Below are 18,104 nucleotides of genomic sequence, written 5' to 3' on the forward strand. Positions count from 1 at the left end.
TGCAAACATCAGCATAAAGATCTATCTTATCTCAGGCCTCCCAAAACAACCCTAATGAGGGATCTGGACAATGCAGAGGGCCACGAGCTATCGGAGTCACTTCGTGTCTGCGGAGGCACTTTCTGCAGAGATGGATGCAGGGACTCCAAACGCACCAACATGCAATTTCAGGATTTGGCAAAGTCCAAAGCTGGTACCTAAACATCTTACACAGCACACAAAGGGAGAGATAAGAGCCATTCCACAACAGTTAAAATGATCTAATTTTGCATTCTGAGTGGGAAGCTGCCTACCAGTTAAAAAATGCTAAGCACGGCAGGTATGAGGGAGGAAGCAGCACCTGAGGTCTCTTTTCTCTCAACCAGGCTACAAGACAGATGTGTCTGTTCACTCCAGCTACCAATGCTGGACCCTTTTTCCTAAAAGAAGATGCCTGCAGGTGCTACTTGAAATAAATGAATAGGTCTCTCCCTTATCAGAACATGACTCCTGCCTGCCTTAGTTGTTCCCAAACATTTGGACTACTAAACCAGGATGCAGGAGAACCTTCCTGCACTGAAGCTGTTGAAGCCCACTTTCCCAGCCCCCTCAGCAAGCACCCTAGTCAGAATGACTCACGCTGGAGCAGCTGCATTTCACACCTCTGCTTCAGCCTGGGTGACTGCCACAGTGTGACAGAAGACCTAAGTCTTCATGGGCAGGCCTAAATGAAAAACCAGTAAAAACAACCGTCCTCTCCCAGCTGGGTGACTTGGACACCCTGGGCTATTTCTGGGTTTGAGCACTAGCAGTTTAACAGCGTGCTTCACAGAGAAATGGCCTTCGTTTCCATAACATAGATGCGCTGCATCTCCCACAAAAGCATGGCCCATGCAGCCTGGGACATCCACCTGAGCACGCTCTTCCGACACTTGCGTGCCAGTGACTAATCGTAAAAAGATCAGGGACGTGCACCTGTGGAGGTACAGTGTGATACCAGGTACAGGAGTCTGATGTAGCCAAGGTAGCCTCTGATTATTGAGCTTGGCCCAGTCTTAGGAAAACACAACATCATAATGAATTGAAAATTCATTAAAATTATTTCAATTAACCAGGGAAATACAGATGTTTTTCTGGAAACCAACTTGCAATGAAACTTGAGAACATCAGAACCAATTATCCCTCCAATGATGCAACAGAGGCTGAACTACACGATTAGTTAGAGAGCTAAACCAGATTATCCCAGAAGGCTACATGACTTTCATATTGGTTGTTGGGAACAGCGATGAAGAGCAAAGTAGATATATGTTTCTATGATTCTGTGCTATCTATACATGCTTTGGCAATGGAATTATGCAGCTTTTATGTCAAAACCCCTTTTTTTCACTTTACCAATGGCTGCACAAAAACTTTGAAAAGAAATATTACCTGAACTCAGAGTCTCCATTGTCTAGCATGCAGAAGGCAGGACTGGCTGCCTCTTCCAGCCTTGCCTGTGACCTGCTAAGTGACTGTGGGCATATCGCTTCACCTCTCCTGCCTCAATTCCCCCACCTATCAAATGACTTGAGATCACCAGATGAAGATCTCAAGATCTCTATGTACAGAGCCAGGCACTGTCATTACTCCTGATGTTGAGCAACGAGGAGAAAGTTTAACTGAGCACAAGGCATGACTCACCCAAGCCAACATACATAAAAGGAAGTGTTTAAAAACTGCCTTTGTGAAATTAGTTCTGAAGATGCTGGTAGCAGCACATGGACAATGCTAATGGCATTCAGCTGCATGCTGTTCAGGCTTAGGGTTTTTTGTGTATTGTCTACTGGGCTGCTGTCAGCCACGCTGCCTCGTTATATTGCGTTTCTTAACCCATTAAAAACTTCCTCAAAAAGTATATACATGGTTTTGGGGGGTGACATGCTATGGTAAAGAGCCTTTTTTTTTACACATTTTAAAAGAAAATTGTTGTTTAACACAAGACCTAAAAGGGCCAGACAAGATCTGTAATCTTGTAGCTGTTCTAGACGGCCCTGCAGATTTCCAGATCTCGAGGGCGTCCAAGAAGCGACATGAGAATGGACAATGCAGACAGTTTCAGTTCCCCAGGCCCAGCACAAGCCAGCTGTAGTACTCTGGCAGCTCAAGAGTGGACACAAGTTGCCCACCCAGGATATTTCAGGTTTTCTTCCACACAAAGGGATCCGGGTGACTAAATGGTCACCAGCAGAGAGCCTGTCTAAGCAGCAGTCAGAACAGGCATGTGCTCTTGTAACCTCCACCAGCCAAATCTCTATCCAATAAGCTAAATGCAACATCCTTGCTCTGAATTAATTACATTTGTCTCTCTTCTGTTTCTAATCTTCAGGGCTTTGGTTTCCTCCACCCCATCCCTGTCAGCATACACAGCACTGTAAGAAATTAGTTGACAGACTCAGTTGGTGGCTGGTGTGAGAAGAGCTCGTGTGCAGGACTGCACAAATATCTGGTCCTGCAGCCATCCCTTCTTGTTCCTGCGTTAACAGCACAGGGTATGTTTACACTGAAAGCATGGAAGCCAAGCACTCGTAGGGATAACTGTTCATGGGTTGAATTTGAGATGATGGGGGGAGAAAGCTGAACAGCGTGACTCAAAGCCCCGTTCTTGTTTCACATGTGAATGTTTATCACTGAGCAAGCTGTGTTATAGTCTGTTGTACTTTTGATTACACTCAGTACAACTGTTAGAGGTGATTCAGTCTTGGTGCAGATGATGTCCAAGCGACTCTTCAGATCCAAAAGAGATTATCCTTGTCAGCTTTAATTCTTTCCTCTCATTTACCCGGTGGTGGAAAAAAATTGCATTTATGAAGCTTTTTTAACTTCTCTATGGTCAAAGTAGAAATGAACTCCCAGCTGTAATCAAAGATTTTAAGACTTTGCCCAACTGAAGTAAAAACATCAATAAACTTCATAGAAGAGGTGGTCTGTCACAGGCACATCTTAGCTGACAGTGTTTTGCTGGTGAGAAACAAAGTTTATGCACAAAGAGATCTCTCCTCCCAAAATTCCATGTTTAGAAGAGCCAGAGACCTCCAAAGAAGTTATGAGCACAACTTGCATTAATCTTAAGAAAGTTTTTGTGAAGATACTAGAAGCTGAAGTTTTTCTACTTTCAGTCTTCTTGGTCACTCACACTTCATGCACTTTTATGACACATGCCCAACTTTAAGTTTGCCTCATAAAAGGCAGCAAAATGTTGACTTTCAAACCAACAGATTATTCTAAAAATCTTGTTCTTACTTAAAGAATTAATTTCATTTCCAAGGTGAAAGTGTTATTTCAGCTGAGCCAAGTTCTGCTGTCTCGTTGCACACTAAACGCATCAAAAGCTTCCGTTTCCATACACCAGGCTGCCACATCATATCATCACAAACAGATTGTTGACTATTTCATTGTGCTTTTTGAGAAATCTGCACTCCACTTTGGTGAACACAGACTGGGAGACAAAACCATGAAGCATGTTGTTGAATTAGATAGACATCCAAGGCTAGGAAGAGTTGCCACCACTTACAGATGGATCACTGCAAGGTGAAGTCTCTTGCTGAGGCCAATACTGGAAATTAGCAATATTTAAATTTGTGTCTCAAACCAAGTCTGCCAGGAAATATTCCTCTTTATCAGCACATTCCATCACAGGCAGGTTTGGAGCACTCTGGCACAGGGGGTGCTGGCCGCTGCTTTCATTATGGAGCTTGCAAAATTAAAATATAAAATAGAAATCTGGCTGCTGCTTTGGGGCTCTACCAAACTCTGCCTGCCTCTTGTCAGCTCCAAGAAGGCAAAGCAAAGCCCATTTCTTGGGTGTGTGCTGCCGAGGGAGCTGCCTTTTCACCTTCTTTTAATACAGTGCTGTTATTGTTTTTGCTCGCATTGATCTTATCCTTTGAGAATTTGGAAGGGATTTCAAAGAGGCAGGGTGTTGATAGGAACTTTGTTTTCATGCTTCTCCTCTGTTGCTCGAGCTATTTGTTTTTACTGACTAGGAATTAGGATGGCCCCAGTCCTCCACCTTCATCCAAACGGGCACGCCCTGGGTCAGAGTGAAGTTTCATAGACTTTCCCTTGACATCATAAGAGCGCAAGAACTTCTCCACACAGATTTGATTGCTCATTCCAGGTTGAAGGGTGTATTTACAGCTACCCCTTTGCCTTCTTTATGTCCCAAGACTGATTCCTTATCACACTCTACCATAGGATTTTCCTATCAGATGTGGATTTTCCCCCCTCAAGCCTTTAGCATTGTAATTTGCTGTGGTTTTGTGCTTTGCTCCCCTTACCCAGGTCTGTGCTTACCAACAGGACCAGAAGACATCTATGAGCCAACACTACAGCAGTGAAGGAAGCAACACCCAAGAGCAGCAAAGATTGCTCTTCACCTCTCTCTCACCTTTGTGGTCTCCATTAGCAGCTGCAGCGTTTGTAGATGTCCAGTTAAGTCTGAGACTGACCCACAGACCAAGGAGAAACAAAGGTCACTTCCAGTTTCACCAAAAAGAAATTCCAGTGGCTATTATGGGAAACCCCGTAATCCAGCCATGATTCATGTGTATTGAGGGCAGATCCAGTTTCACCAGAGATCCTAGATTTTTGAACAGTCTTAGCTGTTTGGGTGGTGGTGGGAACCACCTTTGAAAGCTAAAGGAGAAAAAATACAGCTCAAACACAGAGTTGGATCCTGTCACAGGGATGTTAACAAATGACAATGTTCTAAACAAACACAGGCTGCTCTAGGGAACATGGAAACAAAGCTAGTCTGGTTTCCTCAGGATTTGTACCTCTGTTCTCGCCTTTCACCCATGCCACCTAATTTAAAGGCTTTTGAAGGAATTTCTGAAACCTGCTTTTCCTCCCACTCTCAAATTTGCTTGAATTTTTGACCTGTGGACTCAACAGTTTGAGGTATAGGAGAACAGAAGAGGAAAAAAGGCACACAGGTGTAGTGATTTCCCACACCTTGCTGTACTATGGGTCCAGTGTCAATCTGAGTTTGTGCAGGATGAGACTTTTTTTGGGACAGAAAGCCCTTTCAGGACAAGGAGAGTGACTCCTGAAGCTCTCACAAGAAGCATCTCGGTATCAGCTGAGATTCCCAGGCTGGAGCCAGACCGACCGACCCATGTCTGCCAGGGAGAGCTGTCATTTTGGAAGGATTAGCACCTGGCTGGCTGATCTTCAAGTCACAGCCCCGCTCCCAGATTTCAGATCAGAGCACTCAAGGTTTCCAAAAATAGTCCTATTGCCAAAGTTCTCCCGTTCAGCCATAATGCAGCGGTATCATTCCCTAACCTCCTTCTCAGAAACAGCTGAGATTTTTGGCTACATTTTAAAACAAAAAGGCAAAGAGGAGGAAAAAAGCAGGGGGTGGAAAACAGCTTGAGGGAAATGCCTGGCATGGAAAAGCTTTAGCCTAAATAGCTGAGCTTTGGCAAAGCTGTAAGCAGTCAGACTGCTTCTTACAATGAAAACCACCCGACACACTTGATCGGTGCATACCCACTCAGAAAAATGCAGACATCTCTTGTATCTACAAAAACCTGTGCTCCACAGCAGATAGGGTGAGCAGTAATGAATGGGTTCAAATCGCAGCAGCAAGATCAAGATTAGGTAAGAGGAGAACATTTGAATGTAAAGATAACTTGAGCCCTGGGAAATCTGTCCCAGGAGAAATCTGTTTCCTTCATGGGAAGTTGTCAGAAGCAGATGGAGCACAACCATCCCTGCCATAGCAGGGAGCAGCTAAAAAGTGAAGCAGGTGTCACACCAAGACTCCTCAATATTTACTCTGTACACAATCATCTACGCACTCTAACAATGAGTAATAATGCTTTTCCCTTAGAAGTATTTCATAACTGTTGAAGCGATCCATTTTTCACATCCATGTTTTAACAGAGATGATATCTCTACCCCCCGTCTGACAGAAGTGATGAAGCAGAGGCACATGGAGGTTGTGTGACTTGTCCATGCTCATAGCAAAGCAGTTTGGGTAGGGCTGGTGACACCAGCTTTTAGGAGCTCTGCACTCATTACTTCTCAATCCAATTCACTCTTCTCCCTGGGAATTTCAGAAAAGTTTACACACACGTTTTTCATGGTCAGTGATTGATGGAGCTCCTTTTTTTTTGGCTGCTGCTTCTTCTGCTCTAGGATTTATCTGAGCCCAGTACCCTAGGATCTCCTTACAGCTACCTCATCCCCTCTTTCTTCTTTTCTCCAGCCAGGGGATTTCCACTCTGCTGTCAGATCCAAGGTCACATACATCCCTTTTATCTAGCAGTCTGCTGTGCTTCATCTTTGAGGAAAGATCCTGGATGGAAGCTTTTCTTCCCCATTTTTGTCATCTACTTTTTAACTCCTTTCCTTCATTTCCAACCTGGCAGGTCTTCACTATGTCTAACTACTTGATAAAATGAGGATTCTGGTTTATTTGCCATTTCATTTCCTTCTCTTTCAAGGCTTCATCTTGATTGTAGAAAAATCAAAGAGGAATTCTTTGGGAACCGGAGGAAGCCACTTGAGAGCATCAGAAGATTCATCAGAGACTGTCCTACCACTGCCCAGCCAAGGATGTCTGGTGGGCAGCTCATGAGCCTGGGAATAGTTTGTTTCCTCACCACTTCTCTTATGCTCTAGCAGCAGCTTCCTTGGTGTTATCATGTTCCAGCAAATTTTGAGTATCAGTTTTGAGCTTCACAGATCTTTTGAGATGCAGAGTTTTTTGGTTTCTTCCACCCCCTTGTCTTTGAGACTTGATTTTCATGTCTGTCATACTTATGGTCATTCTCTTAGTAGCACCAAATTGTTCACCTGTTTTTCTGTGGTTTGCCTCTAGATGGGAAACAGCTACAATTAATTCAGGATCTGTTCTCGTTTTGCACTCTTCAGACTGATTTCCCGCAGTGTTGGATCCCGGCCTCTATCACATCTGCTCTCACTCAGTTTGGCAACCTCATTTTCCACCGTGGTATCTTAATGGCTCTTTTCTGCTCTCGTAAGGAGTCTACAGCCATTTCAGAGTTTTGCCCTTTAATATGTCTTTATCTGGCAGCAACCTTGAGCAACATTCATTTCCAGAGATGAAAACCAGGTGTGCTCTGAACGCTACTGTTTTAGCATCAAGAAGGGGTATGTTTGGCCACCCAGTTTAGACTTCTGCCTCCGGTAAAAGCTAAGTAGATTCAAGGGATTCACACCTTCGGCTTCACTAGTAACCAGTCTGAATGACTGTGCCAAAGACAGCCTTCAATGGCACCCAAGGATTACCTTCCTGACAGATCTGCCTGCAGGCAGCATGGTCTTTCATCACCTCCGAGGTAAAGCTTGCAGATTGGTAGGAAGGGGGAAACAAACTTAACTAACCGTTACTTTGCAGCTCCTTCCCACTTAGTAGGTTGTCATGGCAGACCTGTTTCACTCCACCAAAGGAGAGAGAGTCTGGGCACCGCTCAGCTGGGAGGGCATGAGACAACAACCAGGGAAATCGTTCTTAGCAGAAGATATTAATTCAAGCACTTTAAGTTTCACGTAAGAGCTGCCAATGAAGCATTTAAGGCCCCACTCTCCCTGTTTCAAGGTGTGCCACCCACCACATTGTAAGTTTTGGTTGCAAAAAGCTGAATTTCAGTGGGTTTTCTCCCCTAAGCTGTACGTGGCTGGAGTTTTGTCTCACATAGAAGCCCTAGATACCTGAAAATGTCTCCAGGAAGCAAATTCCCCCGAGAACCACAAAGCTGGGAAAAGCCTCCACTTTGTCTGCTAAAAAAATACCCTAGCCATTTTAAATTCAATTAGTTACAGTCCCTGAATTACTTTGCAGCATGCTGAAATTAAAGCTGGTTGAGTCAGTCTGGTCTTTAGGTAACCAGAGCTCAGTGTCAAAGCCACACACCACTACCGTCCCCACCCAGGCACAGGAGTACAGAAAGTTCCAGCCGTGCTCTCCTGTGGGTCCGTTTCCCAGCATTTATCACTAACACTGCATTTAGGAATAACGTGATTGTCAGCAAACATCTAACAAAAGCCCAGGAGCACCGTACAGCGATTGAACTCGTTGCCTGGGAGCTTCTTGCTCCCACGGCTGCTGCCTGCCCACCGGCTTTTGCTCCACTTCACGTGAAGGGCGTGCAAGGCGCTTTGAAAGTCAGGTCTGCACGTTTTTCTCTGAAGCTGCCTGTAACCCACCTTTTTTTATGCTTACATAGGCAAAACCGGGTACCTTGGATAACTAGCTGCAGTCCCCAGCACAGTGGCAGGCTGTTAAACACGGTGCTGCCCTTGGCTTGAAAGCACCATCCTCCTCCGCTTTGTTTCTCCAACACTGGTATTTCATAACAAACACGAGCTTTTCTCCAAGGAAAGCGACATTGCCACAACACAGAACTGCGGATCATGAATTAAGTGCAAGAAACTGCGTTTAAAACGCAGTCAAAGCAGAGGTGTGCATGAATATGGACATAAAGATGGGTCTCTCCATCTCCATTCCTCTGCACCGCCTTTGAACTGAAGAGGAAGTGCTCGTGGCAATGCAGGATGCAAAGCTGATTGCTCTTTGCTCTGTAAGAAAACATATGTAGCCAGGGAACACATGTCTGCCGAGAAAGATTAAAAGGAGGCTAAAATTCAGCGCTTTGTCTTCATTAGCAGTTCCACAACATACTCTTTTCTTCATCCTGCTTTCTCTTCAAAAAACGCATTAAAAAGACAGTTAAAAAGAATACCCCGAGTACTGAGAGCAGAGGTGGGGAAACTGAGGTGTCATTTATGTTCCTGCTAAGCTGCATAAAATGGGCTGGAGCGAAGCAGCAACTGCAATTCAGAGCCCTCAAATCACAGCCCCTGTCTCCTGTAGCAGCTACTCACATTCCAACTATATGCTTAAGGCTTGTGAAAGCTACCCAGCGCTGGACTCTCTCCTAATGCATCCCTGCCCTATCCTCAGTTCACAGTGTTTCAGAAACTCTTGGACACTTGCAGAGACCACGTTCCCTTTCTTACTTTCCTGCACTTTTCATTAATTTATTCAGAAACTATCTGAACACCTTTGTCATCTTTTTGATTTCCCAATTTTCATTTTAAGCACGTGGAGCCTTTGCTATATGACAAGCGTCCCCCAGCAGCATGCTCGTTTCTCTGCCGATGGAGCCTCTAACTTAAAATATAGTGCCAAGCACCTGCGAGGTGCATGTTCAAAAAGACCATTAGAGCTTCTTGGGGTACTAAGCCAGCAGCGGCTGTTAAAAATCACCTGGGGCAGAAGATGCTGCAGCTGCTGATGGCTTGGGAGGTGGAGAAGGGACCACTTTGCCCTTTCTGGCACTCCCAGTGCAAGCAAGACGCACACACTGAGCTCAGAGGTACTTCAACAGCAGCAAAACACAAGCTTCAGCCTAATTTTTCTTCCAAAGTTTCATTACTCCTGCGGGATTTTCTTGCAAGATGTACTGTCCTAGCCCCAAGGGGTTGGCTTGTTAAGCACAGCTTTATCCCAACTTGTAAAGGCAGAAAGACCAGATCAAGAGCAGCTGCTTTCTTTACATCACCAATATGTTTCCAATGACCGGTGCTCGTGAGCACGGCCCCGGTTCAGGAAGACATTTATTCAGCACATGCCTAAAAGGCATTGACCTGAATGAGACTCAAGCTTGTGCTTCAGGTTTGTTCTGACTTAAGGCCTGAAAGATGGGATTTTTTTTTTCTGCTCATTTAAACACTGAAACCCAAGACTGTAACGCAGTATATTGAAACGTCCCTCCACCGCTGTTCCATCAGCTCATGAATCTTGTGGAAAGGCCATCAGTTACAGGTTGCTGCAACTGTGGTAAAAACTGAACCTTGCATTTATCTTTCCACAGCGTACATTAATGACTAAGATGTATGATGTTTTCTTGCTATCAGATTCAGAAAAGTTTTGGAAGCTTGTGGCATTTGATGGACTCTTTGAAATGTTTTCCTTGGATTGAATATCAGGTTGCATTTTGATTAGGAGGAATATATACCAGGGGAAGGCAGGCAGTGATGAATTAACAATTTCCTACTGCTTTCTCAAACTTGCTATTCATTTTAGGTGGAACAAATTTGTGTCAATTGAGTAATTCCATAGAGGCATTGATTTATTTGGAATTTAAAGGTATAGAAAAGAAAACATTCAAAGAGTCTTAATCATAAAGAGCATAGTTTTGATTAAGTCTAGGCTTTTTTAAAAAGGAGCAATTATTTTCCAAGCTGTGGCAATTCCCCAAAAGCTTTCTCTTTTTATCAACTGTTTAGGTTGAGGCACATTATTTCTAAAAAACAAAACAGCACTTTTTGGGTTTCTACCATGCAGCACTAACACCAAACTAGCCTCATCTGTCATATTCTGCTGCCATTTGCCTTTGGGTATTTCTAATTAAAACAATCATAAAGGAGCCAGCATTAGACCCCACCCACACTGAAATGGGGAAAAGACCAATACAGAGTTTCCCACTGGAACCGATGCTTACTTCCCTGATAGCTATTACCCTCTTGAAAAGGTTTTGGAAAATGCAGCTTACAATAAAATGCTCCACCATTCTAAGGGAAAAACAATTGGTCTATATTTAGGTCAAAAAAATTAAACAGTAGTAAACCCCGTGAATTGTAAGCAAGTCTGGCAGTTGTGCTCAGAGGAACGTAGCCACAGAGGAAGGGTCACGCCAGCAGTCTGCCTGCGCTGGCCACTGTCATGAAGATGTCCCCAGGCAGGCTGGTACCCACAAACACATTTCCAACACCAGGGAAGTGTGAGTAAAAGCCCCAGCGATGCTGACAGTGCCTTCCTCTTGAGAGGTGCTAATCCAGCTGAAGCCACACACTCAGTGGCACAGAGGGGAGGATTCACAGCCCCAGCTGGTTTAGGGGCCGGCTGCTGGAGGCCACCTCCTGCAGAGCAGGGGGCTGAGAGAAGGGAGCTGTGACCCCCCCGTGGGGGCAGAGAACTGCTCCAGCCTGTTCCCAAGTCCATGCGATGAGACACCCAACCACCCCACCTGCGCCGCGGCATCTGCTCGCCCCAAGTTTCCAGAGGTCTGGCATGACTCTCCCAAATGGTGTAAGACCCACCAGTGCTTCCCAGCCATCCTGAAGTCAGTCAAAGTTTGGACTAATGCTATTTCCCAGGGCTGCCCGTACCCTACCAGGAGACAGATATGCAAGAACACGTGGATTTAAATGAGGAAAGGGCTGTGGATCTTTTAGATTTAAATGAAGAATTTGATCACGTGCAATAATTAGAGCCTTCGCAGGCACCAAATGCTGCAGTCAAGTTCAAACTCCTTTAATTAGAAGGGCTAGATCTCCTTCCACATTAAATATCCTCATCTAAATAATGAACTTTCAATACACACTACCCAATAAATGCTGCCTCCGGATTGCATATTTAGCATCTTCAATAAACAGGACCATAATTTCAACTACTAACTGGTTATGAATAGCAGTTTAAAATAACAAAGCAACCATTCAAATGCAAAGTTAAAATGGCATTTCAAGTTCTAAAACTGTTTGGAATTGTCACTAACAGGAGCCATTCTGCTCCAGTCAGCAGCCTGTTGTCACAGAGCTGGATGCCCCAGAGACTCCTACCTCTCCATCAAGCTGAGCTCAACTTGGCCCTTGGGTTCAAGCTAATTGGAGCAGGCGATGGGCGGCCAGAGCACAACGTCCCCAGCTTTGTTTATGGAGGAAGCTCTTCTCATTAGATAGCTGGACGGGCCTGCACATTGCTGGAAGACAAATATATGGACTTTCACTTGTAGGTCAGCAGTTCAGATCTGATGGGGATGAGTAATGACAAGCTAATTGATCTCAGATGGCCGTTTGGTGGTCTCTGCAAAATGAATTTGGTGGTCTGGGTTCACATCTCCAGGGACGAGCATCCACGTCACAGGAAAACCAGTACTGCACAGCTCCTCTGCAAGGGCAAGGTCTGGAAGGAGACGCGAAAAACACCTTCTTTTCTTATTTTTCAAGGGCTCCCTTCGCGGCAGGGCTGGAGCGTGCTGACAGCTGGAGCTGGAAAGTTGGCTTTTGCCAAGAAACTTCACCGTGACTCTGAAAAGATGGGCTGCATTTCCTCAGCCCGCTCCTCTGCTCCCAGCAGAGGAGCTGAAGGTTTGCTAACAGCCCCTTCACGTGCCGGGGAACTTGATGCCCACACTTAATTGGAGAAATGCTGATGATGTTCTCTTCTAATCAGAAACTACTGTTTGCATTATGGCTCTCTAATAATATATCCCCTGTCCTTCCAGCATACGAGGAAAAACATGACCCTTTGCAACTCATCCACTGGCTAAAATTAGTGATTTTTAGCAGCAATGCATTTTTTAAATTATGTCCAGTGGGGCAGAAAGAGCCTCAAAAAAATCTTTCTCTCAGGAGGGTCATTTATTCTGACAGAAATGCTAAAGCATGTATCTTTCTGTCACAGCTCTGGCCCTCAGAAGAATTTCTAGATACAGCATTGCTTTTTTTATTTCTTTCGTTTAAACATTATTAATTGCCTCCCCAGCCCTCTTTGCTGAAAACAATTGTCTGGGGTCAGACTTGAGGGCTGTTGTTTCCATTCCCGCTATGCACAAAGGACCGCTTCATTACAGAGCCTTTCTGGAGGAGCTGCAAACGGACCGATCCTGCTCCCCCACCGCTTCATCCTGGGCTAGCTGTTTTAATACCAAAGTTGCTCAGCAGGTTTGCTCCCGATTTGCAGGGGCAGGCAAACCTTCAGCCTCTCCAGCAGGATCGACCCAAAGGCAGAGGTACCCAGGCTGAGGCGTGCCTCCCGACAGGGCTCCAGGGCTGGGGGCGCTCAGAGCATCCCCTGTCTGGTAGCTGGGCTCCTCGGAGGCAGCAGCTCCACCGGGTAAACAAGGAGGACACCGGCGCCCGCGGTCAGCCCCACGGGTGTTTCTTCTTGGCTTGTCCCCGTGGGAAGCTGCCTTGGAAAAATGGTAAATACTCCAAGGAGGAAGGCTGTTTGGGTCGGTGGGGAGGCGAAGCGCCAGCTCTGTGCTCCATCCCAGCCGCGGCATGTGGCCTCAGGCGAGCCCCAGGGCTCCCACCCTGCCGTGGGCACCAACTGTGCCCGCACACGGCCCCAGGTGCCTGGGCAGGTCCAGCCAGAGTGATGGAGACACCCAGCACCACTGGCACCCGCAGCAGGGACGGGATGGCACGGGCTGCCCTTCTCCCTGCCAAGCCCTTTGCGCCCCAAAATGTGCAGAACAACAACGAGTTTGTTAGCGGTGGGAAAATAGACGGGGGCGCTTGGAGGGAAGGCACTGGAGAAACAGAAAGTACTGTATTTGCATGTATAATGGCCACGTTTGCTGCTCCCTTCCATACTCCCCCTCACCTTCCCCTCCCTCCTGCCGCTGCCATAAATTAGCAAACAGGCAGGAGGTGCGCCTGTGCTCATCTGCTGGTAATTTGGTCGAGGCAGGGTGTAGCTGCCACATGCAAATACGCTCTGGCTTCCCCTTCTGCCTCCAACGGGGCACCTTGGCGCCCAGCTCTGCTGGCGATGCCGGCAGCAGGGAGCTACATGCCCAGTGCTGGATGCTGCGCCCCAGCCGCTGCGATTCCTCATGGCTGACCCCAGCCGAGGCAAAGCTGGCCAGGGGTGGTCCTCCGGCAGCACAGAGCCGATGTCCCAGGTCCTGCATTGCTTCCTCCCCCGTGATGGGGGCACTGGGGCCTCCCAACAGCTCCTGCCCCTCCAGCGGGGCACTGGCAGGATTTCACCATTCATATAATTTTGGCCTGCTTTGAATTAGGAGGAGGGCCTGGCTGGGGCACAGCACGGGAGTGCTGAGGCCATTCCTCCCTGCACTCCCCGAGCCTCCCTCCCTGCCTGCTTTCAGGGCACATGGGGACAAAGGGGAGGGCAGCCCCACACTCAAGTCACGAGCCACCCAGCTCTCAGCCCACTTCCCCCAGGCGGTCAGGGGCACCATGCTCAGATCCCATGCCAAGATCCCATGCCAGCTCTGGGCAGGATTTACGCTAGAAACAGCTTATTCCAAGTTAGAAAACCTCGTGCTTTCTAGGAGGGTGTCAGCACAGCTCTTGGCAGGGGGAGGACTAACCAAGCCTGGGCATCAGCACCTAGCCCTGCAGATCTCATTGCAGTGGCTGCACCTGGATGGGACCAGGACCCTTTTGGGGGTGCAGCAGGCTGCAAGAGCCAGGCAGAAGAGACTCGAGCTCCCAGCAGGCACGAGAAGCTATGTGGGGAGTGGTAATCGCTCTCTAGATCTACTACCACAGCTCACCTTCCTGCTGCTGTGGTGGTGGTTATATTCAAATCAGGGGCTGATGTCAAAAATAACCATGGTTAATGCTGCTTGTCCTCCTCAGCCCTTGCAGCAGATCTGTTTCAGCCAGCAGTGAAACATCCCTCCCAGGTGCCTGGTGGACCGGGATCTCAGGGAGGACCCTCTCCCGAGTCACGTCAGCCATGCACAGCCGGTGCTGGGGTCAGGCAGAACCTCAGCCTTTGCCCTCTCCAGCATGCAAGGGGTGAGTTAGACGAACACTCAAGCAGCCTGGCAAGGAAATATTCAATTTGTTTGCCCCCAGGCCCCTCAAACAAGCCCTCCTGTAGCAGCGGCTGCTCAATACCCCCATCCCAAAGCACCCAGTGGTACACACAGAGAGACCATCTGCAATGTCTAGGTTGTTCAGTAGGAGAGAGCGTACAGACGTGTATGCTCTTTACACTCCTACCTCACTATAAAACAAACAGCTTCCCCGCAAGGCCAGGTTCACTGATCTCCGGCCCTGGCTGAGCTTGTGGCAGTGCCACACATGGCTCATCACATGAAGAGGAAAGAGCACGCCTGGTCCTCCTCCATAGCAGGAGGGAGTTTGCAGAGGTGTTTGATAACCCACAGAGTTTTGTGACCCTCAAAACCCCCACAAATCTCAGCTGAGAGTCTGCCAGTGTATTTGCTTCGGTGTCAAGTTCAGGACCAAAAGCTTTTACCCCATCCCTTCCATGCAACACCTTATACCCTTCCCACCAAAGCTTCTCTCCTGATGCTAATGGTTTGGCATGGGTGACACCAGCCTAGGAAGAGCTGCCCTCTGGTATCAAAACCTTTCTATACACCCATGCTTGGATTTGTGCTTCCAAGCCCTTCTCACCCCTGCAATCGAGCAGCACATTTCCAAAACACCACAGGGCAAAGCTGCATTTGATCCCGAGCAAAGTCCTCACACACAGACCCCAGAGGCTCCTTAGACCGCCCTGTAGCTCCTTCCAGGCTTCTGGATTTTCTAGAAGAAAATGCCCCTCCGAGATCCATAAATAGCATCTGCAGCTGCCAAGAGCCCCATCTTCTTTATTCCCCAGGAGACACTCCTCCTGTTTTAGCACGTCCCTGCTCCAACACCCATCGCATAGCCCCACAGAGCAGAACTACCTCACTGCACCGTATTTACCTGTTTCACAGTATTGCTTCCCTTTCTGTAAGGGAGCAGAGGCTTGAGCAGCTCCTCAGCCTGCAATCAGCTGCACAAATCCTTTCTTTCTGCAGGACCATCACCAGGACCCCCATAAGCACATATCTAGCTGGGCTGCAGCTTTTTATAGCCCTGCAGGCAACTGCTTGATGGTCCACAGGTGTCTGGGACCAGCCTTTCCTGCCCTTCTAAAACCAGCCCCATGGGCTGCCCCCTGTTGCCCACCTCCCTGTTCCCAAAGGCCCCCTGTGCCCGAGCCCCCTGCGCTGCTGGTCGGCACTCTGGGCCCCCGAGGTGATGCCCCTGGGGGCTGCATGTCCCTGGGGACATTTCAAGGCTTTGTTTTCCCCTTGAGTAAGGGAAGCTCCGGGTTTGGTGCGAGGGAAGCAGGTGCCCACGTGAGCAGGGTTAGCCTTGTGTTTGAAGAAAAGCCATTGTCTGGAAAATATGTGTAACACAATAAGCAGGTTTAATATTCTTTATATTTTTCATAGTAAGTCCAAGGCTACATTTTCCGTGCATTGTGAAGAGGCAGATTTTGAGAGCTGATGCTTGGAGACATTGGAAATGTAACGCTTCTGGAGAGAAGGTGGGGCCTTCTGTGCGATGCGAGCTCGAGGGAGGCTGCTGCCAAGTCCTCCCCACACTTCCCAGCAGGTTCGGCTGATGCCCACTGGAGCTGACTGGGCAGCTCACGCTGCTTTTGGACCATCAGTGTCAGCTCTCCCAGGGCTCACTGGCCAGTGCTACGGACAAACCTGTGTTAGCCAGGTCCCTGTTTGCCCCAGGAGACGCGGAGTGCAGGGGAGGAGGGAAAAGGCTCTGTGGGTCACTCCCGCCTGCGATGTTTTCCAACCGCTTTCCCTGCCTGGCCAAATGAAAAGAGCTCATTTCTAAATGATAACATGTGGCAAACGATGCTGACAACAGATGGGAAGAGCCCAGCACGATTTTCCACAGGACACGAGCCTTCTCCGGGTGTTTCCCAGCGATGGAAATACCACCTTTAGATCAAAAAAAACCAACCTCGCAGCAGAGTGCAACCCAACGACTGATTTATATCATGGAAAAGCCAGAGGTGCTCATCAAAAAACAAACTTAAAAATAACATTGTGGTTGATGTTCTCTCAGTTCATAAATATGCCCACTCAGTCCACAATTTGGGGGGGGGAATTTTTTTTTTGAGGAGAGGGGGAGAAATGGAGCAGACAGGATTGTAAGCTCTCTTTTTTGGTGTTAAATGCAAGGAAGAAAAAAAAAAACCAAACAATTCTGCATACGGAGCTGCCTGGGCTTAGCTGCTGCAGGAGGAAACAGCTCTGCCCTTTGCTCCAGTGTCCTCATGCCAGGCTTCTCGCAGCTGCCTGCCCTTGCAGGCTCAGCAGCAAGCCCCGGAGCCTCTCGCTGTTGCATTTTTCACCCCAGTAGTCCCAGAGCAGGCAAACCATGCTGGCTGTGCCTGCACTCCACACTGTGCCCTGGGTTCTGGCTGGGTTTTACCCCCAGATAAAGATCGACGGTTGTTTCATATCAGCAATCCCCATGGCTGCAGCTCGCCACCTTCCCACGGGCGCAACAAATCACCTCTTAACCTGGGCTAAGCCAGGGGAGAAGGCGAGCTGCATTCGGCCACCAATGCATGTGGCCATGGCACATCGGCTCCTAGACCACCTGGCACTTGGGCTGCCAACGCGCAGCAACACCATTACCTCCTCCAGCAGCTGACTGCAGCGGCTGCTTGTTTAAATAAGAAAAGCAACTGCCTTGTTCCATGCTGGGGAGGAACAAAATAAGGCAAGAAGTCCTGCTTGATGTGTCATGACATTCTGTGTTCCCAAACATACAGGATGAGAGGTCCCCAGCGGTGTCTGGGGGTGCATGTGGAGCAGCTTTGCCAGCCTGGTAGAGGATCTCAGAAGAAACATAAAAAATCCATGTGTGTGACTTGGAAGAAGAGACCTGGTTGCATCACAACCCAGACCAGCTATGTCTTGTGAAACCAAGCCGTGATTAAAACAACAGACGTGTTTTGGTTTGTCTTTTTTTTTTTTTTTTTTTAAAGCTCTTTAGATCTCTCATTGAGGAAAGCTGGGAGATGACTCACCCTGGGCTTGCAGACCCAGGGGAAAAAAAGGAGAGAAAAAAAAAAAAGAAAAAAGAAAAAAGAAAGAAAAAAAAACCCAAACCATTTTCTAACCAAATGTTTCAATGCATTTGTTTCCAACGTGCCCATGGGCAGGCTGCGAGACCAGCCCTGCGAAGCCTGCCTGCCCGCCCACCACCGCGCACAGCTTGGCTCCAATTTTGAGTAATCCGCACGGGGTGTTTGATGTGGTTGAGCCTGGCAAGAAACGGGGTTGATACAGGTGAACGGCTGTGCTCTCTCTTTCTTCCCCATCTACACAAACTTGCCACCATCTGATGGGCGAGCCCTGGGCATCCCGCTTGCCACGGACTGGGGTAACGTGGCCATCCCTGCCACGAGCCTCAGGGAGGTCAGGATCTGCCCCGGGAGGTCCCTGGAGAGGAGAGCTGGATCTTGCTGCTGTTTGCTGGAGCTGGGGTAGGCACCTTTGGCGAATGCATGAGTAAACATGTCTGATCGTTGCCTG

Source organism: Falco peregrinus, chromosome 14 (assembly GCF_023634155.1).
Source record: "Falco peregrinus isolate bFalPer1 chromosome 14, bFalPer1.pri, whole genome shotgun sequence".
Taxonomy (NCBI): Eukaryota; Metazoa; Chordata; class Aves; order Falconiformes; family Falconidae; genus Falco; species Falco peregrinus.